Source organism: Cetorhinus maximus, unplaced genomic scaffold (assembly GCF_964194155.1).
Source record: "Cetorhinus maximus unplaced genomic scaffold, sCetMax3.hap1.1 HAP1_SCAFFOLD_768, whole genome shotgun sequence".
Taxonomy (NCBI): Eukaryota; Metazoa; Chordata; class Chondrichthyes; order Lamniformes; family Cetorhinidae; genus Cetorhinus; species Cetorhinus maximus.
Genome location: NW_027596710.1, coordinates 74,085 through 99,902, shown reverse-complemented (window position 1 = coordinate 99,902; position 25,818 = coordinate 74,085). Strand labels below are relative to the sequence as shown.

Below are 25,818 nucleotides of genomic sequence, written 5' to 3'. Positions count from 1 at the left end.
CAGTCTGGACAATGATCAAATGGCAAATCCTAGTCACGATGACAAGTGGCTTGTTCTCAAGGTTTCTGTGAATGCTGCTCCGGAACTAATACCTAGTGGAAGAGTTTGAGGAGTGAAAGAGAGTGGACGGTCTATACACTGGATCTTGACCTCCGATCCCACTGAGTGACCACCTCCTCCTGACACTGTGACCCTTGCCTCCTCAGTTCACCCTTCACCTCCCTCTCACCTTCTTCTTCACAGCCGCCAGTTGGGTTTGTTTTTTGTGCCAACCTTGGTGTTCGGTCCAAGTTCCACCGATCTGGTAACTGGTGCCTTTTCTCTGTTACCGTCTCCAGCAGCTGAATCTTTCTGTTGTTTCTTAGCAACCGGAACTGGAGACAGGACTTGGGTCTGGTTTGAGTGGGACGCCTCGGGATGTATAAAAGTTTCTTTGTCTCTGTGGTGTACAATTTCCCTGACTTCTTCCATTGTTCGTCCAATGAGGCAGGATAGGATATTTGGTGCACCATACTGAGCCGGTAGTGTAGACATTGTTCATCATCATCATTTACAACACTATTCCTGATGTTCATATGCTGTCTAGCTTTCTTTTCCATTGCTGACTTATGAACATACGAAATAGGAGCAGATGTAGGCCATTCGGCCCCTCGAGTCTGCTCTGCCGTTCAATAACAGTAGGGCTGATCTGTTTGTGTTTCGACTTCTACGTTCCCACCTACCGCTGATAACCTTTGATTCTGTTGCCTGACAAGAATCTTTCTTAAAAATATTCAATGACCCCACTTCCACCACTTTCTGACGCAGAGTTCCAAAGTCGCACAACTCTCATCTCTGTCTGATAAGGGTGACCCCTCATTTTAAAACAGTTGCCGCTAGTTCTGACTCACCCACTAGAGGAAACATGCTTTCTAATTCCATCTTGTCAAGACCATTCAGGATCTTATAGACTTCAATCAGGTCACCCCTCACTCCTCTAAACTCCAGTGGAAACAAGCCCAGCCTGTCCAACCTATCCTCATAAGACAATCTGCTCATTCCAGGTATCAATCTAGTAAACCTCCTCTGAAACACCTCCAACATACTTAATTCTTCCTTAAATAAGGAGACCAAAACTGCACACAGTATTCGAGATGTGGTCTCACCAATGCCCTGTCCTGTATTTCAATTACAAATCCTTAAGCAAAGGGCTTGCTGCCGTCTCAAACAAAACTCTCTCCGCTACCAAGGCTCTGCTGTAATTTATTTATCTTCATGACATCATAACACGAGGACTGTATGACATCAGAAGAGTCCATTATTTCGAAATGATCCACATCAAAGCTACAGGAAAAACATTGAAACGTAGCAACATGAGTTTCACTATTCAATGAGATTATGGCTGATGTGAATCCTAACACTATTTACCTGCCTTGTCCCCATCTCCCTGAGTTCCCTGGTCCACCAAAGCTCCTTCAATCTCAGGTTTTAAATGATTAATTGAGCTTGTCTCTGTGATTGTATAGTGGGATCGAGTTCTACCCTTCTCCCACCCTTTGTGTGATGAAGTGTTTCCTAACTTCTCTCCTCAATGACCTGGCTCTGATTTTCAGGTTTTGTCTCTTTGTCCTGGGCCTGGATTTCCCCCACTATCCTGCCCCAAATCGAGTGGGATAGCTCAAACACAAACAGCTCGGGAGGAAGACTAGTGTAGGGAGAGATTGAGGCAATCCCAGCCTGTGAAGTCAAACATTTCCAAGTTTACATCAATAATTCCAACCTTTCAAAGCGCTAGATCGGAGATTACACTCTGGGAGCTTTCTGATATGGTGGCCAAGTGTGTCTGTATGATGTCATCACCCTCTGCCTAATTTAAAGGCCCATGGCAACAATTAACAGCAGCAGATTAATAGTGAAATGTCTGTGAACTGATCGTCCATCCGTGCTAAATGGATGCATGGGTCCATGTCAGGAGTTTGTGTGTTTAATTTGAGACAATTTCAGAAGAATAAAAATGCAAAGTTTTAAAGCAAACAAGTTGAGAGGGAATGTGAGAGGGAACTTATTTTGCATAATGTCCATTGTGTTTCTGATATGGAGTAAGAGAGAATTGTTTTTAATGAAGAGAGAAGATGTTGGAAATGCTCAGCGGGTGTGACAGCGGGTGTGTAGAGAGAAAGAGAGTTGCAGTTTCAGGCAGATAAGTTTTGATGAGGAGTGGGAAAAGTTTGAAATGTGATGGGCTTTAGGCGAGGGGAGGGTGATAAAATGAAGAAAAGGGAAGGTGTGTGATTGGGTGTAAGAGAGGAGAGATGAAACGCCCTGGTCAGGTTGCAGTGCCACGAAATGAGGAATGAGCAGGAGGGAGAATTCCAGCAGGTGGGGTTATATTTTCTTCTAAAAGAATGGCACAAAAACACAGCAAAATGGTGGCTGAAATAGCTCAGTTGGGACAGTGTTAGATTGAGGATCTGAAGCTCCCTGGTTCAATCCTATGTTTCAGCAGCTCTCATTCTGGGAGCTCTTTGCTGCTCTCACTCCACATATCCCCCGATTCCCTGAGATCCAAAATCTGTTCTTTCTCAGCGTTAACTATATTCAATGATGGAGCATCCACTCCCCCTCTGGGGTAGAGAATTCCACAGATTCACAACTCTCAGTGAAGAAATGTCTCCATATTTCAGTTGTAAATGATGGGCCCCTTATCCTGAGTCAGTGCCCCCATGTTTCAAGATTTCCCAGCCAGGGGAAACAACTGCTCAATATTTACCCTGTCAATCTTCCTCAGTATCTTATATGTTTCAATGCGGTCAGCTCACATTCTTCAAAACTTCAATGTTTATACCCTCAATCTGCCCAAACTTTTCTTATAAACAATCCCCTTCACCCCAGGGGTCAACCTGGTGAACCTTCTCTGAATTGGCTCCAATGTAAGTGTATTTGTCATTGAGTAAGGTGCCTAAATCTGTCCGCGGTGCAGTCGGAGTGGTCTCACCAAAGCCCTGTACAATTGTAACAAGACGTCCCTACTTTTACACTCTGTCCCCCTTGTAATGAAGCCCAGCATTCAACTTGCCTTCCTAATTCCTGCCTGGACTTGCATGCTAACTTTTGGAGTTTCATGTATGAGGGACACCCAGTTCCCTCTGTACTGCAGCATTCTGCAGTCTCTCTGCATTTCAATAATATTCTGCTATTCTGTTCTTCCTGCAAAAGTGGATAACCTCACATTTTCCCACATTTTTATCCATCTCTGAAATATTGGCCGACTCCCTTAACCCATCGATATCCCTTTGCCGTGATTTTCCGGCCCCATGTGGCAGTGCCCATCACAGGGGATGGGGCAGGTCAGCCAAAGTTCCATTAACTTTTGGCGGGACCGGAAGATCCTGGTGACAGGTGGTGCTGGAAAATCCCGACCTGTGTGTCCTGGCAATTTGCTTTCCCACCTATCCTTGTATTGGATGCAAATTTGTCAATAATCTCGGTCCCTTCATCCAAGTTGCTCATATGGATTGTAAGTAGTTGAGATTCCAGCACGGGTCCCTGGGACACTCCTCTAGTGACCGTTAGCCAACTTGAAAATGAACTAATTCTGCTGACCACCCAGCATTCTCCATGGCACCGGAAAAGACAACGGCAAACTCAGCCTTGTCAACACTGCAAAGTCCTCCTAACTATCATCTGGGGGCTAGTGCCAAAAGCTGTCTCACAGACTAGTGAAGCAATGGAATCATACCTCACAGATCAGGTCCCAGAAACCACCGTCATCATCCCAGCAAAGGTGGCCGCACAGTGCTATACTGTCGGGAGGGAGTGTCAACTCTGGACCCCATGAAGTCTCATGGTATCAGGTCAAACAAGAAGGAAACCTCCTTCTGATTACCACGTACCGTCCTCCCTCAGCTGAAGAATTAGCGCTCCTCCATACCGAACACCAATTGACGGAAGCACTAAGGGTGACAAGGGCGCAGAATGTACTCTGGGTAGGGACTTCAATGTCCATCACTAAGAGTGGCTCGGTTGCACAACCACTGACTGAGCTGGCTGAGTCCTAATTGACATAGCTTCTAGACTGGGTCTGGGGCAGGTGGTGAGGGAAAAAAAAATGATTGACTGCATCCTCACCCACCTGCCTGTCGCAGATGCATCTGTCCAGGACAGTATCGGTAGGAGTGACCATTGCACAGTCATTGTGGAGACCAAGTCCTGCCTTCACATTAAGGATACCCTCCATCGTGGTGTGTGGCGCTACCACTGTGCTAAATGGGATAGATTTCAAACAGATCTAACAAATCAAGACTGGGCTTCCATGAGGCGCTGTGAGCCATCAGAAGCTGCAGAATTGTACTCGAACACAACCTGTAACCTCATGGCCCTGCATATCCCCCACTCTACCATCATCACCAAGCCAGGCGATTGACCCTGGTTCAATGAAGAGTGCAGGAGGGCATGCCAGGAGCAACACCAGGTATACCTAAAAATGAGGTGTCAACTTGGTAAAGCTATAACACAGGACTACTTGCGTACCAACCAGCATCAGCAGCAAGTGATAGACAGAGCTAAGCAATCCCACAACCAACGGATGAGATCTAAGCTCTGCAGTCCTGCCACATCTAGTTGTGAATGGTGGTGGACAATTAAACAACTCACTGGAGGAGGCAGCTCCATAAATATCCCCATCCTCAATGATGGGGGAGCCCAGCACATCAGTGAAAAAGATAAGGCTGAAGCATTTGCAACAACTTTCAGCCACAAGTGCTGAGTGGATGATCCACCTCAGCCTCCTCCGGAAGTCCCCAGCATCACAGATGCCCGTCTCCAGCCAATTCGATTCACTCCACGTGATATCATGAAACAGATGAAGACCCTGGATACTGCAAAGGCTATGGGCCCTGACAATATTTCAGCAATAGTACTGAAGACTTGTGCTCCTGAACTTGCCGCGCCCTCAGCCAAGCTGTTCCAGTACAGCTCAACACTGGCATCTACCCGGCTATGTGGAAAATTGCCCGTGTATGTCCTGTACGCAAAAAGCAGGGCAATCCAACCCAGCCAATTACCGCCCCATCAGTCTACTCTCGATCATCAGTAAAGCAATGGAAGGAGTCATCAACAGTGCTATCAAGCAGCACTTGCTGAGCAATAACCTGCTCATTGATGCCCAGTATGGATTTCGCCAGGGACTCTCAGCTCCTGACTTCATTACATCTCCAGAACCTGTGGAATTTTGTAAGATGACAGCCCATGCATAAACTCTCTCTGCAGCCACTTCTTTTGGACCCTAGAATGCAGGCCATCAGGTCCAGGGGACTTGTCAGCTTTAAGTCCCATTAGTATTCCCATTACTCTTTCTCTCGTGATAGTGGTTGTTTTAAGACCCTTGCTCCCTGTAGCCCCTTGACCTTCCACTATTATTGGGACGTTGTTCGTGTCGTCTACTATGAAAACAGATTCAAAATAATTTTTGTTCATTCATGAGGTTTGGGTATCACTGGCTCAGCCAGCGTTTATGGCCCGTCCCTCATTGCCCTTGTGAAGGTGGTGGTGAGCTGCCTTCTTGAACCACTGCAGTCCCTGTGGTGTAGTTACACCCACACTGCTGTTAGGGAGGGAGGTCCAGGAATTGGACCCAGCGACAGTGAAGGAACAGCGATATATTTCCAAGTCAGATGGTGAGTGGCGTGGAGAGGATCTTCCAGGTGGTTGTGTTCCTATTTATCTGCTGCCCTTGTCCTTCTAGATGGTAGTGGTCGTGGATTTGCAAGGTGCTGTTATAGGAGCCTTGGTGAGTTTCTGCAGAGCATCTTGTGCACTGTGCATTGGTGATGCAGCGAGTGAATGATTGTGAATGGGGTGCCAGTCAAGTGGGCTGATTTGCCCTGGGTGGTGTCGAGCTTCTCGAGTGTTGTTGGAGCTGTACTCGTCTAGACAAGGGGCAATTATTCCATCACACTCCTGACTTGTGCCTTGTAGATGGTGGACAGGCTTAAGGGAATCAGGAGGTGAAATACTCAATGCAGGATTCCTAGCCTCTGATCTGCCCTTTTAGCCACAGTATTTATGTGGCTCTTCCAGTTCAGTTTCTGGTCAATGGTAACCCACAGGATGTTGATAGTGGGGAATTCAGCGATGGTAATGCCATTGTACGTCAAAGGGAAATTCTCTCTTGTTGGAAATGTTCATTGCTTGGTACTCATGTGGCATGAATGTTACCTGCAACTTGTCAGCCCAAGCCTGGATATAGTCCAGTTTTTGCTGCATTTGGACATGGGCTGCTTCAGTATCTGAGGAGTCCTGAATGAAGCTGAATATTGTGCAATCATCAGTGAACATCCCCATTTTTGACCTTATGATGAAGGGAAGGTCTTTGATGAAGCAGCTGAAGATGGTTGGGGTTTGGACACTGCCCTGAGGACCAAGGCTGTAATGTGGTCAGGAGCTGAGTGGCCCTGGCAAAACCCAAACTGAGTGTTAGTGAGCAGTGACAGTGCTATCAAGCAGCACTTGCGACGACCCCTTCCATCACTTTGCTGATGATTGAGAGTTGACTGATGGGGCGGGAATTGGCCGGGTTGGATTTGTCCTGCTTTTTGTGTGGACAGGTCACATCTGGGCAATTTTCCACTTTGCTGGGTGATGCCAGTGTTGTAGCCACACTGTAACAGCTTGAACAGGGGAACGGCAAGTTCTGGAGCACAAGCCTTCAGTACTATTGCTGGAATATTGTAGGGGCCAGTGCAGATGCAGATCCAGGGCCTTCAGCCATTTCTTGATATCATGTAGACAAGGTTGTAAAGAAGGCATATGGAAGGTTCTCCTATATTGGCAGAGGTATAGGATATAAAAGTGAGGATATAATGTTGGAATTGTATAAAACACTGGTGAGGCCACAACTGGAGTATTGTGTGCAGCTCTGATCACCACATTACAGGATGGACGTAATAGCCCTGGGGAGAGTGCAGAGGAGGTTTACAAGAAGGTTGCCAGGTTTAGAAAAGTGTAGCTACGAGGAGAGATTGGATAGGTTGGGTTATTTTCCTTAGAACAAAGAAGGCTGAGAGGTGACTTGATTGAGGTGTACAAAATGATGAGGGGAATAGATAGAGTGGACAGGGTAAAATTGTTTTCCTTGGTGGAGAATTCTTGAACCAGGGGATAGGTGGCAGAAGGTGTAGGGGGTCATGAGGAAGAACTTTTTTACGCAGAGGGTAGTGGGTGTCTGGAATTCACTGCCCAAGTTGGTGGTAGAGGCAGAAATTCTAAACTCTTTTAAAAAGGACCTGGATCTGCACCTTAAGTGCTGTAAGCTGCAGGGCTATGGGCCAGGTGCAGGAAGGTGGGACTCGAAAGGGCACCCTGGGTGTCCTCGGGCTGACATGGACAAGATGGGCCAAATGGCCTCCTTCTGTGCTGTAACTTTTCTATGGTTCTATGTGGAGTGAATCAAATTGGCTGAAGACTGGCATCTGTGGTGCTGGAGACCTCAGGAGGAGGCTGAGATGGATCACCCACTTGGCACTTTTGGCTGAAGATTGATGCTAATACTTCAGCCTTGTCTTTTTGCACTGATGTGCTGGGCTCCCCCATCATTGTGCATAGGGATATTTGAGGAGTCCCCTTCTCCAGTGAATTGTTTAGTTGTCCACCACCATCCACAACTGGATGTGGCAGGGCTTAGATCTGATCCATTGCTTGTAGCTCTGTCTATTGCTGCTGCTTCCACTGTTTTGCATTCAAGTCATCCTGTGTTATTGTTTAATCAGGTTGACCCCTCATTTTTAGGTTTGCCTCGTGCTGCTCCTGGCATGCCCTCCTGCACTATTTATTGAACCAGGGTTGGTACCCCAGCTTGATTGTAACGGTAGAGTGGGGGATATGCTGGGCCGCAAGGTTACTGATTGTGGCTGAACACAATTGTGCTGCTGCTGATGGCCCACAGTGCCTCATAGATGCCCAGTTTTTGTCATACCAATACTGTCATGGACAGAGGCATCTGCAACAGGTAGATTGGTGAAGTCAAGGTCAGGTAGGTTTCTCCCTCACCACCTGCTGCTGACCCAGTCTTGCAGTTATGTCCTTGAGGACTCAGCAGCTGTGATGAACATTTAAGTCCCCCACCCAGAGTACATTTGTACCCTTCTTGCCCTCAGTGCTTCTTCCATGTGGTGTTTATCATGGAGGAGGAGTGTTGATTCATCAGCTGAGGTGGGGGCAGTAGGTGGTAGTCAGCAGAAGTGTTCCTTGTCCATGTTTGACCTGATGCCATGAGACTTCCTGGGGTCCAGAGTCAATGTTGAGAACTCCCAGAGCAACTCCCTCCCTCCTGTACACCACTGGGCTGCCACCTCTGGTGGGCCTGCCCTGCCAGTGGAACAGGACATCCCCAGGGACGGCGATGATTCATACGTATGACGATGTCAGGCTACTGCTCGGGGTGTCTGTGGGACAGCTCTCCCAATTTTGGCTCAAAGCACCATATGTTTGTAAGGAGGACAGGATTTGTCGTTGTTGCTTCCAGTGCCTAGGTGGATGCTGGATACATCCAGTTTCATTTACTTGCTGCCACTGAGTAGCTTGCTCGGCCATCTTGGGGCACCACCAATGCACAATGGTAACTGTGTACCATCTACAACATGCACTGCGCTAACTCAAGGCTCCTTAGACAGCAACTTCCAAACCCACAGCCTCTACCATCTAGAAGGGCAGCAGCTACATTTGAACACCACCTGCAAGTTCCCCTCCAAACCACACCATCTTGTTGTGGAACTATAACTACCGTTCCTTCATTGTCACAGGGTCAAAATCCTGGAACTGCCTCCCTTGCAGCAGTGTGTGCAGCTGAATACCCATGGAGTGCAGCAGCTCACCATCACCTTCTGAGGGGTAATTAATGCTGGCCTTGCCAGCAATATCATCATCCTTGGAAAAATTAATAATGCAACTTCATCTTGGATCCCCCAGTCCCCAATGAATCCATTGGTCTCTCACAGGAGACCATTCTCCCTGCTCCAACCATCATCTCTGCTTAAGTCAAAGTGATTCAGTCTTGAATACCCAGGGAGAACAATTGGTTTAGTGATAACCACCAGAGCTGGCTGGACCCCATGAAGCAGTGTCCCGCTGTCCTATGCCAAAACTCATCACTATTCCAGGGTCATGCTACAATGTTAGGAACCCTCCATCTTCTCCACTCCAAAGCATCTTTGAAAACCCTTTCCCATCACCAACAAGAACAAACAGTTCATGGACTTTGTGACAAAGGTTCAGATCAGCTGCTTCTGCCACCTCCCTTCCTTCCCCTCACCCATCAGGACAAACTTCCTCTCGGGCTCTTCCCTATCCTAGCCTGGACTGATGTCTTTCTCCATCTCCCCTCAGGCACTCTCCAACTTCATCTTGCTCCCGACCCCTCATCTCATGTACCCTCAACCTTACTCCCACTAAACTGTTGAGCACACAATTTCTCTTCCTGGTCTGACATGAGCTAATATTAATACTTTCCTCTCCTCAGGTACTCTCCCCCTCCCCTTCAATTTCACTCTCAATGGCCCTGCTTCAATGTCAGTTCAGGTTTGTTGTTCTCAATTCCCTACAGAGAGGAAATTATTCCCCAAACCCACCCTACCAAATCCTCCCAACAGTTTAAACACCTTAGATCAGACTCAACCTTCTATCTAGGAGTTAAACTGCTCCTCCCCCCAAACTTTATTCTGGCCAATCAGCAGCGAGACTAAGAACACAATGGCTCCTTTGCTGTTCGATGTCCAAACCTCAGAAATCCAGATGTGTGGGTGCCCAGAGTTTGGAAAACTGAAGCATCACATCTGAGAGAGGCCAACATCCCATTAGCCCCAATTAACCATTTACAAATGAGGTATTGGACTCAAATTTGTTCCTTCAGATAACAGCATGATTTTTCTAGTTTTTGTTCAAGGTGGATGACCTCACTCTCCATCACAGAACATGAACAATCATTTAGTCACTCATTCAATCCCTTTTGCTCCTGTCTGCATGAAAATTACCACCTGCAAGCTTGGATATCCCTACAAATTATAAATGAAGTTCAGGCACCAGATCAGATCCCTGGCAACCACCACATGTCAATTCCTGACAGTCAGATGATGTTCTCCAGATCCCCAAACACTTCATTTTCCCTCCATGTCTGTGAAAGTTGGAATCCCTTCTGGAAGTCCAAGTGGACAACATCCTCATTAGTGAGCTCCGATGAAAATTGAGAGTTTAGTCCCATCCACTTAAAGCCATGCTGTCTCTCAGATCACCTTCTGTTTGAGCTGCAGATTAACTATTCCCCACAATAGACAGGCCTTTGTTAACTGGTTGACCAGTCAATTGTACAATTTCACCAGGTGTTAGAGATGAAAGACAAATGATTGCAAACAGGATGTTTATTTGATCGGTGTAGACCAGACCATACATACCCACTGATTACAGCAAACCTCAAACACTCCAATACAGTGAGCCCCCTCTCCAGGGGGTGAACATCACCATGGAAGAGAATGAGGCAGCCAGGCTCAGGAGCAGGTCCACAAGGAGGACCCAGAACTGCTCACACCCCCTCCCCCACACTGGGTGGCTATAGATACCAAGCCTGGGGTCTGAAGCACAAAAAAATTTAGTTACTGCTTCTCTCTATCTTCAGTAAACCCATCATCATCAGGCCGAGTTCTGTGCTTGGATAGACTAGCCCCAGCCATTAGTTCCACAGAGACATTTAACTAACATGTTGAGGATGCAGAGAAATCAGGTCCCAGACACAAGGGAGAAGGAATCACTGCTTTATTGATCACTGGTTGACCAGAGTTTGCTTGTGTCTCCTGTACAGGAACAAGGCCGGCAATGAAGCAGAGATCAGAGAGACAGCTGTCACAGTCAGGGCCACGATCAGGACCACCTCAGACTGCACACCTACAAAGCAATGAGAAACCAATGGTTAGTGAAGGAAACACTGAGGGGAAAATGGAAACCAGCAGTTGGCCAACTCACCACCTGGAGACCTCTCCTGCATCCTTCGCTCAGCCTCATTCAGGGACTCTGTTGCCAGCTTGGTCACATCAGTATCCAGAATGAGCAGGGCTCCAAGTGAGGCCTCACCCTCCCACTTCAATCCAGCTTCACTCTCTGCAACATCAAACATTCCAGTTAGAGAGGGGAAAGGGGGACGTCCAACATCTAGAGGATCAATGTCCTACCACCTTCAGGTACAAGATCTCTCCTTCCTCTGGGACCAAACCACAACTCCCTTGTGGCACCACAGTTACCCACATGGCAACAGGCACAAATGTCAATGCTCGATTCCTCCAATGGGGTCAAGCTAAACAAGAGAAAGAGCCCATCAACCAGGTTGTGCATCACATCCCCACACAACGTCCCTGATGGAGAGAGGGGGAACTGACACATTCTGCACCTTCTGGAAAGTACAAGCTTTGTTCCTGGAATCCCTCTGATCCAATGGAGCAACTTTCAGGTGACAGGTGATGAAAATCTGAGGGACACATTCAACACACGTCATGATTCAGTGACTCCCTCCCAACATGGAGACCCCAATGATCAGCTTCCTCTTACCAAGGAACGGTCATCTCCAAGGAAACGGAACGCATCCAGGTCAAACCGGAGCTTGTCCAGCTCCTGCTCGTCTCTTGGCAACACAAAGGTTGAAAAGGAGTCCTCAGCTTTGCTGTCCAGGAGGCAACTGAAGAAAGATTAAAAAGGGACAGGAAGTGAATCAAGTGAAGCCATTGAGATGGGACCAGCTGGAGAAAGCAGAGAGCTCCTTACCCATTGTGGTCAATGAAGCTGTATCTCGGGGTGGAGTCCTTGTCTGGGCTCAATGTAGCTACACAGCGGTCAATGTAGAGCTTCAGGGACATGTGGTTGATCATTGAAACAGAGGCCTCAATGTGAATGAGCTCACCCAGGTAGTAGATAGTCGAAGTGCGCTCTGTAAGCCAGTCACCTGAAGTACAAGAGGACAAGGGTTCGAGACAGTGGCTGTAACTCCCAGTGAGTGACTACAGGAAATCACTCCCCATCCACCCATCACATACCATTCATTAGGCGCAGAGAGAATGACAGATGCCCTTCTCCAGACTTGGTGGAGCTGAATGGGATCCAGGTGGGCTTGATGGGGTCACTGCTCACATTGCCCTTCCTGGAAAGGCAGGGGAGTCATTTTAGGACGTCTTCAGAGACCACCAGCAGCTGTAGATCTTATTGACAAAGAGGGTAAAGATTCTCACCTCAAATAACGACACTCAATGGGAACGACAGCTCCATTCGTTCTCACAATGACAGATCCATGATACTCTGGGGTGTGGTTCAGGTGGGTGGTGTAGATGAGGAAATCTCCAATCATCTGAAAGAATCAGGTGAAGGAATGAAGAACTGATCTGAAATGAGAATGTTCTCCACAGGGGTTAACAATGAAGTCATCCCATCCCCTGAAAACAATTCTGAGGGGGATTGACAAGGTCAGTGTGAAGAGGCTGCTTCCTCCCAGCCGGAGGAGAGTTGATTATTAGGTGTAGGCTTCTCAGGTCAGGGGGTCACTTAAGATTAATGTGACAGGGAATTACTTCATTCAGCAGGTGGTGAATCTTTGGGATTCTATCCCAGAGAGCTGTGAATGCTCAGTCACGGAGTACGTTTGAGACAGATGGATTTATTTTGTGTCATTAAGGGAATGTTATGATGTGGCAGATGATGCTAGTCAGGTGGATCAAATCCACGAGGGAAACTTGATCATGCGCTCAACTGTTTTGCAATTAGTATTTTATTTTGAGATCAGTGTCCGGAATTCAGGAACAGCAAAGACTGCCACAAATTCAGGAGGTTTAGATAAAAATGTAAACATGAACTAAAAAAGAGATTAAGCACATACATAGGTCTATAAATTACTATAAGAACTCCCAAAATCTTCTGATTAATCTGGCTCCCAGTGACACCTTTATTAAGGCAACAGTAAAAAAAATTTGAATGGACCCAGGCAAAGCAACACCACCTGGACAGGAGAATTCAACACGAGTTAACACATCCTTGGTTCCTTTAGACAGGAACTTGATGCAGAGGCTGGAGGCTTCTCACATTTGTGAAAGATCTTAGGATGTCTTCACCACTGACTCAGCCTCATCCCCTTGACAGGTAAATTGCATTGTTCCCATATCTTGTTGCAACTTCACTTTTCATAATATAAAACTTGAGTACTAATTTATCAGTAACCTTTTGAAAAAATTAACACTTCAGCTTAGTTTCTGAAAGCTGGGTGTAACATCCCACCATCGCTTGGAAATTCAAGCTATCCGAAGTTATATGAAAAAGCAAATTTTCATCACATCTCATTCTAAAACTTCAGCCATGTTTATGGATTTAGCATTTCAAAGCTCGATTCTTTTTGATGACTCAAAGCCTCCAGACCAACTGTCCAATTCAGCCCCACACAAATTATCCAAACCCCAATAATACAATAAAGCACAATATTAGGATATTTATCATATTTTGATGACAGGAATCAAAGAGCTTGTTAAGAGGACAGGAACATGGCGGTTGTGTAGAAGTTTGGTCAGGATCTTAATGATTGGGGAACAGGCTCGAGGGGCCGAATGGCCTCATTATGGGCTGCAATGCAACCTCAGCCCTTTATCCAAAGAGGGCGATCATCAGAACAAGACCAGGATCCATTAATAGGGAAGTGACTCAACAAAAGGACAGCTTCAGTTAACAGTAAAAAGGAGCCACAAGTGGACAGTAACATGGAGCATGGAAATAGAAGAGTTTGAAGCCAGAGCACCAGTTATTCCAATGACAGGAAAAGTGGGAAGTGTGGAGTTCCTCTTTAGTCCAATACATCTCCATTCTCATTCCATTTTCTTCATTTAAGGCACAACCTGGTTGGATTAAACTGGACTGAAACCTCCAGTTGGATTGATCTGAATGAGGGGAATAGAGATGAAAATCCTCTAAACAACAAAAGGAAAAGCTTGGAGGATCCAAAGAGAAGGTTCAAGACCAATGGGGCTGATGTCATAGGTTGGAGAGACTCAGGAACCAGTTAATGCAAAATACAATACAAGATAGAAAGCTAATTTGTAGTTTTATAAAGCAGGAGATATATCTCCTCAATATCATTGACATCTCACTCAGTGTTGGAATGAAGAGTGGGGAACAACCTACAGCCCAAGCTTAGAGCAAGAGCTGAGGATTCCCATTACCTGCAACCTGCTGCCACACTCATGGAGTCCATAGTCAAAGAGGACAGTGTGGTTCTGAGAGTATATACTGGTTGGCCAACAGCCTGCTGTCCACCAGGGTCAGGTCAGCAGCTTTGATCAGGTGCCTGGTTCCAAATAAATCCAGCTGGACCCTGAGCAGCAGCTTGTCCTCTCCACACTGCACCATCACAGTCTGCAGTGGAGACACACTCCCACCCTCAGACACACGGAAATGGGAACCAAAGGGAGGCCCAGGAGGAGAGAATGTCTGAGGCACAGGGGTGGCTTTGACTCTGCTCCATAGAAACCTCTGGCCTAGAAACTGTTGCCAAGTATCAGAGCCACAAAGAGCTCCAACTAGCATCAGCACTGGGAACAAAGCCCTCACTACAAAATCCCCCATGATACCAAACAACTCAACCATCCCTTCAGCCACCGAGCAGCACCTTTTATACACACAAGCTGCACTCACTGACACCAATGAGACCATAAGCAGCAACATTGAACCAATTAACCAGCCCCAATCTCCACAATCTCCACCAATGACAGAACTCATGGATTTATTACCAGGAAGGCCGATTTTATTTGGACCAATAGGAGTTGGTCTGGTGGGGAAAGATGTCGATGAACAAAAGGGAAGGTGTGTGATAGGGTGGATGGCAGGAGAGATTAAAGGATAAAAGGTTTCATGGTACAAAAGCCAGAGGCAGTGGTAATGGGTAAAATAAAGAAACAAAAGATGTGTCCAGATGAGGTGTGAATGGCTGCATAGCAACCGTCTGAATGTAACGTAGAATCGTAGAATGTTTACAGCGCAGAAAGAGGCCACTCGGCCCATCGTGTCTGCCCCAGCTGAAGAACGAACCCCCCCAGCCTAATCCCACTTTCCAGCACTTGGTCCGTAGCCCTGCAGGTTCCGGCAGTTGAGGTGCATATCCAGACACCTTTTCAATGAGTTGAGGGTTCCGGCCTCTACTCCCCTTTCAGGCAGTGAGTTCCAGACCCACACAATCCTCTGGGTGAGAAAAGGTTTTCCTCATCTCCCCTCTAATCTTTCTATCAATCACTTAAAATCTATATCCCCTCATCAATGAGCTCTCTGCTAAAGGAAATAGGCCCTTCCCATCCAGTCTATCCAGGCCCTTCACAATTTTGTACATCTCAATCAAATCTCCCCTCAGCCTCCTCTGTTCCAAGGGGAACAACCCCAGCCTCTCCAATCTTTCCTCATATTTGCAATTTTCCAGCCCTGGTAACATCCTGGTAAATCTCCTCTGTTCCCTCTCGAATGCAATTACATCCTTTCTGTAACGAGGTGACCAGAACAGCACACAGTACTCAAGTTGTGGCCTAACTAATGTTTTATATAGTTCCAGCATAACCTCCCTGTTCTTATATTCTACACCTCGGCTAAGAAATGAAAGGATTCCATCTGCCTTCTTAACCACCTTCTCAACCTGTCCTGCTACCTTCTGGGATCTGTGGACATTCACTCTAATACCCCTCACTTCCTCTACACCTCTCGGTCCCCCCCCATTTATTGTGTAATCCTTTGCCTTGTTTGACCTCCCCAAATGCATCACCTCACTTCTCTGGGCTGAATTCCATTTGCCACTTTTCTGCCCACTTGACCAGTCTATTGATATCTTCCTCCAGTCCACAGCAACTCTCCTCGCTATCAACCAATTTTTCTGCTGTCTGTAAACTTCTTGATCATTCTACATTTATGCCCAAATCATTAATATAGACCACAAAAAGCAGGGGGCCCAGTTCTGAGCCCTGCGGAACCTGACTGGAAAAAGCCTTCCAGTCGCAAAAACATCCATCCTTTGTTTCCTGCCACTGAGCCAATTTTGTATCCAGCTTCCTATGTTCCCCTGGATCCTATGGGCTTTTATTTTTTTAAGCAGTCTGCCATGTGGAACCTTGTCGAAAGCCTTGTTTTAATCAATGTGTATCACATCAACTATACCACCCTCATCAATCCTACTTGTTACTTCCTCAAAAACTTCAATCTAATTAGTCAGATATGACCTGTGTACTATAGGCCCCCACACAGTCAGGGAGAGATAGAGGATCAAATATGTAGACAAATTTCAGAGAAGTGTAAGAATAATAGGGCAGTAATGGTAGGGGATTTTAACTACCCAAATATGAACTTGGATAGTTTTATTGTGCAAGGTAGGGAGGGAGCAAAATTCTGAAGTTGCATCCAGGAGAACTTTTTTAGACAGTGCGTAGAAAGCCCAGCAAGGGAGGGGGCAGTTCTGGACCTAATATTCTGAAATGAGCCCGGGCAGGTGGAAGGCATATCAGTAGGGGAGCATTTTGGAGATAGTGACCATAACTCAGTTAGATTTCGGATAGTTATGGAAAAGGATAAGGTTGGGCCAGGAATAAAAGTTCTAAACTGGGGAAAGGCTTTTTTACTAAGTTGCGATGCGATTTGGCACAAGTGGACTGGGAGCAGCTACTTGCAGATAAAACTGTGCCAGAGCAGTGGAGGGTCTTCCAGGAGGAAATAGTGAGAGCACAGGGCAAATATGTTCCCGTAAAGACAATGGGTGGGGGGAACCAATCCTGGAGAACCCTGGATGTCAAGGTGCATAAAAGTTAGGATGAAGAAAACGAGAGAAGTTTATGGCAGATACCGAGGGCTCAATACAGCTGAGTCCTTACAGGGGTGTAAAAAGTGTAGAGGGGAACTTAAAAAGGAAATTAGGAAAGCTAAGAGAGTGCATGAGAAAGCATTGGTGTGTAGAATAAAGGAAAACCCAAAGGGGTTATTTAAATATATATAGAGTAAGAGAATAACTAGGGAAAGAGTAGGGCCAATTTGGGATAATAGAGGTAATCTGTGTGTGGACCCGGAAGACATGGGTGCAGTCCTCAATGAATCCTTTACGTCGGTCTTCACAATGGAAAAGGACGACGCAGATACAGATATCAGGATGGAGGACTGTGAAATATTAGAGGAAATTAACATAGAGAGAGAGGGGGCACTTGCAGGTCTAGCGGCCTTAGAAATGGATAAATCCACAGGCCCGGATGAGATGTATCCCAGGCTGTTGTGGAAGCCAAGGGAAGAGATATCAGGGGCCCTGGCAATTTTCAAATCCTCTCTGGCCACAGGTGCGGTGCCAGAGGACTGGAGGACTGCTAACGTTGTCCCATTATTAAAAAAGGGAGGAAGGGATAGACCAGGAAATTACAGGCCAGTCAGTCTAACCGCAGTTGTGGGGAAGTTACTAGAAAGAATTCTGAGGGACAGAATATATCTGGCCTTGGAGAGACAAGGATTAATCGGGGACAGTCAGCATGGGTTTGTTAAGGGAAGATCGTGTTTGAAAAGTTTGATCGTATTATTTGAGGAGGTAACCAGGAGTGTTGATGAGGGTAATGCGTTTGACTTTAGTAAGGCTTTTGATAAAGTCCCTCATGGCAGACTGGGCATGAAAGTAAGAGCCCATGGGATCCAAGGCAAAGTGGCATGTTGGATCCAAAATTGGCTGAGAGGCAGGAAGCAGAGGGTGATGGTAGAGGGATGTTTCTGTGACTGGAAGTCTATTTCTAGTGGGGTTCCGCAGAGCTCGGTGCTGGGGCCCTTGCTGTTTGTGGTGTACATAAATGATTTAGATTTAAATGTAGGGGGTATGATTAAGAAGTTTGCAGATAAGAGGAAAATTGGTAGAGTGGTAAATAGTGAGGAGGATAGCCGTAAACTGCAGGAGGATATCAATGGACTGGTCAGGTGGGCAGAGCAGTGGCAAATGGAATTCAACCCGGAAAAGTGTGAGGTAATGCACTTGGGGATGGCTAACAAGGCAAGGGAATACACTATGAATGGTAGGACCCTGAAAAGCACTGAATATCAGAGGGACCTTGGTCAGCATATCCAAAGATCCCTGAAGGTAGCAGGGCAGCTAGATAAGGTGATTAAGAAGGCATGTGGGACACTTGCCTTTATTAGCCGAAGCATAGAATACAAGAGCAGGGAGGTTATGCTGGAACTGTATAAAACGCTGGTTAGGCCACAACTGGAGTACTGTGTGCAGTTCTGGTCACCACATTATAGGAAGGATGTGAATGCGCTGGAGATGTTGCAGAGGAGATTTACCAGGATGCTGCCTGGGCTGGAGGGTCTGAGCCATGAGGAAAGATTGGATAGGCTGGGGTTGTTTTCCTTGGAGCAATGAAGGTTGAGAGGGGACCTGATAGAGGTGTATAAGATTATGAGGAGCATAGATAGGGTGGATAGGAGGGCACGTTTTCCATTAGTAGATGGGTCAATAAGCAGGGGACATCGATTTAAGGGAAGAGGTAGAAGGCTGAGAGGGGTGTTGAGGAAACATTTTTTCACCCAGAGAGTGGTGGGAGTCTAGAACTCACTGCCTGAAAGGATGGTTGAGTCAGAAACTCTCGTAACATTTAAGAAGTATTTAGATATTCACTTGTGTTGCCATAGCCTCCAGGACTATGTGCCAAGCGCTGGAAAATGGGATTAGTGTAGTCAGATCTTTGTTGACTGGAGCGGACACCTCCTGGGGTACATTTCATCCAGCCCTGGTGATTTATCCACTTCTGGCGATGCTAATCCCCTTGATACTTCCTCTCTCCCTACGTTTATCACATCCAATACTTCACACTCCTCCTCCTGAACTACAATGTCTGCCTCCTCCCCCTCTTTTGTTAAGACAGATGCAAAGTATTCATTCAGACCCATACCCACATCCTCCGCCTCCACACACAGGTTACCTTTTCGGTGTTTTATGAGCTCCACTCTTTCCTTCATTATCCTCTTACTCTAAATGTATTGATCAATCATCTTTGTGTTGATTTTGCTTGCCAATATTCTTTCATGCCCTCTCTTTACTTTCCTAACTTCCTTTTTGATTTCACCCGTCCGCTTTCCCTACTTCTCTCAGCTTTCTGTAATATTCAGTTCTCAGTGTCTGACATAAGCTTTCCTTTTCTGCCTTATCTTTCCTTGAAAGCTCCTTGATATCCAGAGGGCTCTAGATTTGTCTCTCCCACCCATTTCTTTGTGGGAACATGTTTACTCTGAACCCCTTGAATCTCCTCGTTGGTTGCCTCTCACCGCCCTGACACTGATTTACCTTCAAGTAACTGTTTCCATCCACTTTTGCTAAATCACTCCTCAGCTTATAAAATTGGCCGTGCCCCAATTTAGAAGTTTAACTCCTGTTCTATCACTGTCCTTTTCCACAATGATGTTAAAATTAACTGAACTATTATCACTACTACAAAAATGCTCCCCACTGTGACTCCTTCCACCTGATTCAATTTTTAAAGCTAAGTCCAGAACTGTGCCCTCTCTTCTTGGACTTGCTACATACTGGCCAAAAAAGTTCTCCTGAATGCTTCAAGAGAATTCTGTTCCCTCCATTGCTCTCACACTGAAACTATCCCAGTTAATATTGGGGTAGTTAAAAAACCCCTACAATTACTGCCCTACTGTTTTTGCACTGCTCAGAGATTTGCCTCCATATTTTCTCTCTTACCTTCCTCTGACTGTTTGGGGGTCTATAGTACATTCCCAGCAGTGTGACTGCCTCTTTTTTGATCCTAAAATCAATCAATCTGGCCTCAGTTGATGATCCATCTAATCTTTCAATCCTTCTCACAGATGGAATTGCTTCTCTAACAGAAATGGCCACCCCAGCTCCCTTTTTAACTCCCTCTCTATCTTGTGTGAAAGCCCTGTAACCTTGGTGTTATTACACTGCGCTCGATCTAACTGAACTGAGCGGACACACAGACGGAGCTGGGTGTGGGTTTGAGCCCCACACTGGACGGTTTGTGTTTTATTTCTCACACTGGGTGACAGAGCTGTTACACAAAAAATGGACACAGCACATTTCTGAAAGATTGTTCCAATATAAAAGTGTATGAAATTAAAACCGAGTGTGAAAATCAGAATTGACAGGAAAGAGAATTTATTTCTGGAAACTATTATTGCCGGAACATTCCCAACATCAAACTCTGTCCTGGTGGCAAAGGCTAGTCAGGTTGAGTCGGGGGAATGGGGTGCGCTGGGGGAGTCGGGTGGAGCAGCTAGTCAGGTCGAGTTGGGGGTGTCGGGAGGTCAATGGGGAGTCAGGGGTCAGGGGGTAGTTGGGGGTCACGAGGCAGTCAGGTGGGAGGATATTGTGAGTGATTGGTCAGTCAGCTGTGCAGTTACCCAGGAGTTAGACTAGGTTTTCATCGGTCTAACATTTCCTGGGTATCTATTCAGGTAAGTACACGGGAACTGTCTGAAGTTGGAGACTTTTGCGGAGGGTCCCAGGGAGCAGGTGAATTGCCCATCAGATGTTCAAACTTCCCTGGCAGTTCCCGTGGAGTCAGTGCGTTGGCACTTCCGATAATGTCCCATGGTGCATCTTCTGGGGTACATCCGGACTCCGACTATCCGGAGAAAATCCCAAGATATTCTATAAGCATATCAATGGGAAGAGGATAACCTGGGAATGAGTAGGGCCCATAAGTGACCAAGAGCGCATTCTATGGGTGGAGCCAGAGGACATTGCTAGAGTGTTGAATGAATACTTCACATCCGTCTTCACCCAAGAGAATGAGGATGAAGGTATTGAACTCGGGGAGAGAGACTGCGAGGTTCTTAAGCCAATTGATATGGGAGTGACAAGGTATTGGAGGTGTTGGTAGGCTTAAAAGTGGACAAATCTCCAGGTCCAGATGATTTGTGTCTCAGACTGCTGAGGGAGGCAAGGAAGGAGATTGTATGGTCTCTGACCCAAATTTTTAATTCCTCTCTGGCCATGGGGATGGTGCCAGAGGACTGGAGAACAGCTAATGTAGTTCCGCTATTTAAGAAGGGTTGTAGAGATAAGCCAGGGAACTACATGCCAGTGAGTCTCACGTCAAGCTATTGGAGAAAGTTCTGAAGGAGAGAATCTATCTCCACTTGGTGAGGCAAGGTTTGATCAGGGATAGTCAGCATGGCTTTGTCAGAGGAAGGTCATGTCTAACAAATTTGATTGAATTTTTTGAGGAGGTGACCAGGTGTGTAGATGAGGGTAGTGCCGTTGATGTAGTTTATGTGGATTTCAGCAAAGCCTTTGACAAGGTCCCACATGGGAGGCTTATAAAGAAGGCAAATTCACATGGGATACAGGGTAATTTGATAAGGTGGATTCAACATTGGCTTATTTGTAGGAGGCAGAGGGTGATGACAAGAGAATGCTTCAGTGACTGGAAGCCAGTATCCAGTGGCATACCACAGGGATCTGTGCTCACCCTATTATTTGTCATTTATATAAACGATATAGATGACTATGTCGGGGGGGGGGGTAGAATTAGTAAGTTTGTGGATGACAAAGATTGGCCGTTGGTTAACAGTGAGGTTGAGTGTCTTGGGCTACAGGGAGATATAGGCGGGATGGTCAAATGGGCAGATAAGTAGCAGATGGAATTAAACTCTGAAAAGTGTGAGGTGATACACTTTGGAAGGAGTAATTTGACAAGGAAGTTTTCAGTGAATGGCCTGACACTAGAAAGTTCTGAGGAACAAAGGGGCCTTGGCATGTGTGTCCATAGATCTCTGAAGGCAGAGGGACATGTTAGTGGGGTAGTGAACAAGGCATATGGGACACTTGCCTTTATCAATCGAGGCATAGATTACAAAAGTAGGGAGGTCATGTTGGAGTTGTATAGAACCTTGGTGAGGCCACAGCTGGAGTACTGTGTGCAGTTCTGATCGCCACATTATAGGAAGGATGTGATTGCACTGGAGGAGGTACTGAGGAGATTCACCAGGATGGTGCCTGGAATGAAACAGTTAAGCTATGAAGAGAGGTTGGATAGACAAGTATTGTTTTCGTTGGAGCAGAGAAGACTGAGGGGCGACCTGATCGAGGTGTATAAGATTATGAGGGGCATGGACAGGGTGGATAGGGAGCAGCTGTTCCCCTTTTTGAAATGTCAGTCACAAGGGGGCATAAGTTCAAGGTGAGGGGCAGGAGGTTTAGGGGGGATGTGAGGAAAAATTGTATTACCCAGAGTGTGGTGACAGTCTGGAATGCACTGCCTGGGAGGGTGTTGGAGGCGGGTTGCCTCACATACTTTAAAAAGTACATGGACGAACACTTGGCATGTCATAACATGTGCTGATAAATGGGATTAGGTAGGTAGGTCAGGTGTTTTTCACGTGTCGGTGCAGACTCGATGGGCCAAAGGGCCTCTTCTGCGCTGTGATTCTGAGATCTGGAGATCGCCTGTGAAAACAAGCTAAAAACGGAACAGAACAAGCAACCAACTTACAGAAAGAATCCACAACCCGAAGATTCAAACTCTAATACCCTCCAGACTGACCGAGCCAATCCTGAGGCACTGGCTCTTCCCTGCCTGTTATTGGATAGAGACAGCTGTTGGCTCTGCCCCACGGAGAGGAGTTTGTTCCACAGACCATGAACCAGCTTCCCCTCAATTCCTAGCTTGATCAGTAAATCCACCCACTGAAACCTCAAAGTGTGATATATTCCCCTCACTGATCAATAATTCAACTTCAATCGTTTGCTCTTTCCAAACATTGATGCCCATTTTCATCAACATTTAATTCTCTCTCACTCTTTATTTCATTTGTGCTTTTCCTCTAAAACATTTCATCCCAATTATTGACGAGAGGGAGGAAATGAACAGAAGAGATTTACTGGAATGATACCAGGGGTGAGGGACTTCAGTTTTGTGGGGAGACTGGAGAAGCTGGGGTTGTTCTCCTTGGAGCAGAGAAGAGGCAATTTGACAGAGGCGTTCAAAATCCTGAACTGTTTTGATCGGGTCAATAGGGAGAAACTGTTTCTGACGGCAGACGGGTTGATAACCAGAGGACACAAATTTAAGGTGATTGACAACAGAAGCAGAGGTGACATGAGGAAACATTTTTTACACAGTGAGTTCCTGTGATCTGGAATGTTCTGTCTGATCAGCTTCTGGAAGCAGATTCAATAGTAACTTTCAAAAGAGATTTGGATCAACACTGGAATAGAAAAATGTCCGGGGTTTTAGGGTAAAAGCAGGAATTAGGACTGATTGTAGAGTTTCACCAAAAAGGCAGCACAGACACGATGGGCCAAATGGCCTCCTGCTTCCTTGCATCATTCTATAATTGTACAGACAGAATGTTGGTCCAATTCGCTTTGAGCTGGGAGAGGATCAAACCCAGATCCCGGCTATTATAAACACCACACCCCAACCAACTGAACAAGCCTGTCCTTTACTCACTCTTTCTCACAGCCTCTGCTCCTCACTTTTTCTGTCTTTCCAGCCTGTTCTGTTCCTCTGACCTTCATTCCTGACGTTCTATTGACCACAGCCGACTCACTGTCCCTCTCACTCCCACCGTTTCTCCGCCCCTTCACCCACTTCCAAACCTCTCGGTTGAACAGCCTCTCATTTCTGCTCATCCGCTCCATTAATATAAGAGGAAAACATTCTCAACCAGACATTTCCAGACAGTCAACGTTACATTAAGACAAGGTTAAGGTCAGATTCATTCCCTTTAAACACGGGGAGAGCAGGCCTCCCTGTTCAGGCTCGGTGTCAGATGTGGTTTCACTCCCATTAGTCTGAGAGACACGGGGTCAGGAGTGGAAAGTCTCTCCTTGGATTCTCTCTAATTTAAATGGAGATGAAACCAAATTAAAACGCTCAAAACCAGGGAGTGAACAATGGTTCTTCAATCTGACACAGTCCCAATGGAGTTATTTCCACCTCACCGTGAGCTAATCTTCTTACAGGGAATAGAATTCCGGGGGAATTTCCCCACCGGCTTGTTCCTCACTTCAGGGGAATGGGACCCAACCAGATCTTGGAGCTCAGATTATGTTAATGTTCCGCTCATGATATCTTAATATTATCTTATGCTTGAGCAACTTTTAATCAGGTTCATGGACAAATTCTTCCATCATCCCTTCTCCCACATTGCATCTCTCGCTCTCATTCATTCTTTATTCCTTACAATCCAGAAAGGGTTCGGAATCAGAGCTCACCCCCAAATCCTCTGTACACAAACCCCCTTCTGTTACCCTGTTTGATCCAAGAGACCACTCAATAAATTATACTCTTTATAAACACTGAAAGCTGTCTCACAGTGTTGGACAAGGAGTTAAATACACTGCAGTGTTTATAGATTGTTTTCCAGTTCACAGTCTGTTCCAATTCATTAGCTTCGGAAGGACGAGCAGTCAGAATGAGAAATTGTACAAAGTCAGATGGCATCCTAATCACATTCAATTTCATTTGATTCAATGTTCCCCATATACCAGGATGGCCGAGTGGTTAAGGCGTTGGACTTAAGATCCAATGGACATGTGTCTGCGTGGGTTCGAACCCCACTCCTGGTAGTTGTGTTTTTCAGGTGTTACTTGTCATCTTGCTGCTCAATTTAACAGAAGAAATAGGAGCACCCAGTCCCTCGAGGCTTCTCTGTCATTCAATTAGATCATAACTCATCAGATCCTGGTCTCAACTCCACTTACTATCCTGTTCCCAACAACCCTTAATGCTCTTGTCATTTGAGATTCAGTCTAACTCAGCCTCGAGTATATTCAATGAGCCAGTCTCCACTGCTCTCTGGGGTAGAGAATTCCAAAGATTCACAATCCTCTGAGAGAAGAAATTCCCCCTCATCTCTGTTTGAAATGGGTAATCCCTTCACACCATCATCCATTCTGTTGTTTAATCACTCCTTCCTGTAGTAGAAGGGTTTGGCACATACAGGGTTAAAGTGGGACTGAGCCCAGTACCACCCACACAATGATGTAGGAAGGCACATGACCCAGACCTAGGGTCAGTGTGGTGTTGAAAAGAGATGTATTAAGACCTGGACATGGAGTTAGCTCCTTGCCTGTACCCTTTACTGCGTATATGTGTATCATTACAAGTAGTTAATAAAGACTTGCTGTTAATATTCAGAAGATTATGAAGATTTCTTGAACAGACAGATTGTGTGACCAACACCATCCCAACAAGGTGGCAGCTCAGGATCAAAAACCCTCAACTTAACTAAAACGCGGAAAGACTAAGACCTGAATTTTACTCTCAGGATGCGCCTGAAGTCAGCATAGCCGAAGCGGATGTAAATCCAGCTCCCGGATATAAAACCCACTCTTACGCTTGGTGGCCAATTAAGGCCCTCGCAGTGTAAAACGGGATCGCCGGATGCTTTTTCTGTGTGTGAGGGCGGGAACTCATCAGGCACCAGGTCCAATGGGGACCCGGCGGACTATTCGAAAACGGAAGAGGCAGCTCCCTGAAGGCTGCCAGGATGCAGTTGGGTCGCTGCCTGAAGACTCTAGCCACTGGGCAGTGATGTCTTCATCGTGCCCTCCTACCTTGGCCTCCCTGCTGGCCCTACACCAACTGAGCCCATGCCCACCTGGCCTCCGCTCCCTCCTGCCCCTCTCTTCCCCTTCAGGGGTGGTTCCACCGGTGGAATACACTGTCCCCATTAGATGGGATGCAGAGGAGCAGTGCCTTTAAAATGAAGGAGCAACTGTGCTGCAATACTCAGGGGGACCTTCCAGGGAAGATGAGGACCTGCGATGCTGAAATGTGGGCTTGACAATCAAACGAG

At 46.4% G+C, this 25,818-nt stretch overlaps 1 protein-coding gene and 1 non-coding gene across 2 annotated transcripts in view; both read left to right on the top strand.

The window, feature by feature from the left end:
• The window catches only part of LOC144674719 (EVI5-like protein), an 82,908-nt gene that overhangs the window by 30,549 nt on the left and 26,541 nt on the right, over positions 1 to 25,818 (top strand). The gene's annotated exons all lie outside the window — the stretch shown is intronic.
• trnal-uaa (transfer RNA leucine (anticodon UAA)) lies at positions 24,504 to 24,586 on the top strand. The gene has a single exon. It is a non-coding gene; the product is annotated as a tRNA-Leu (tRNA).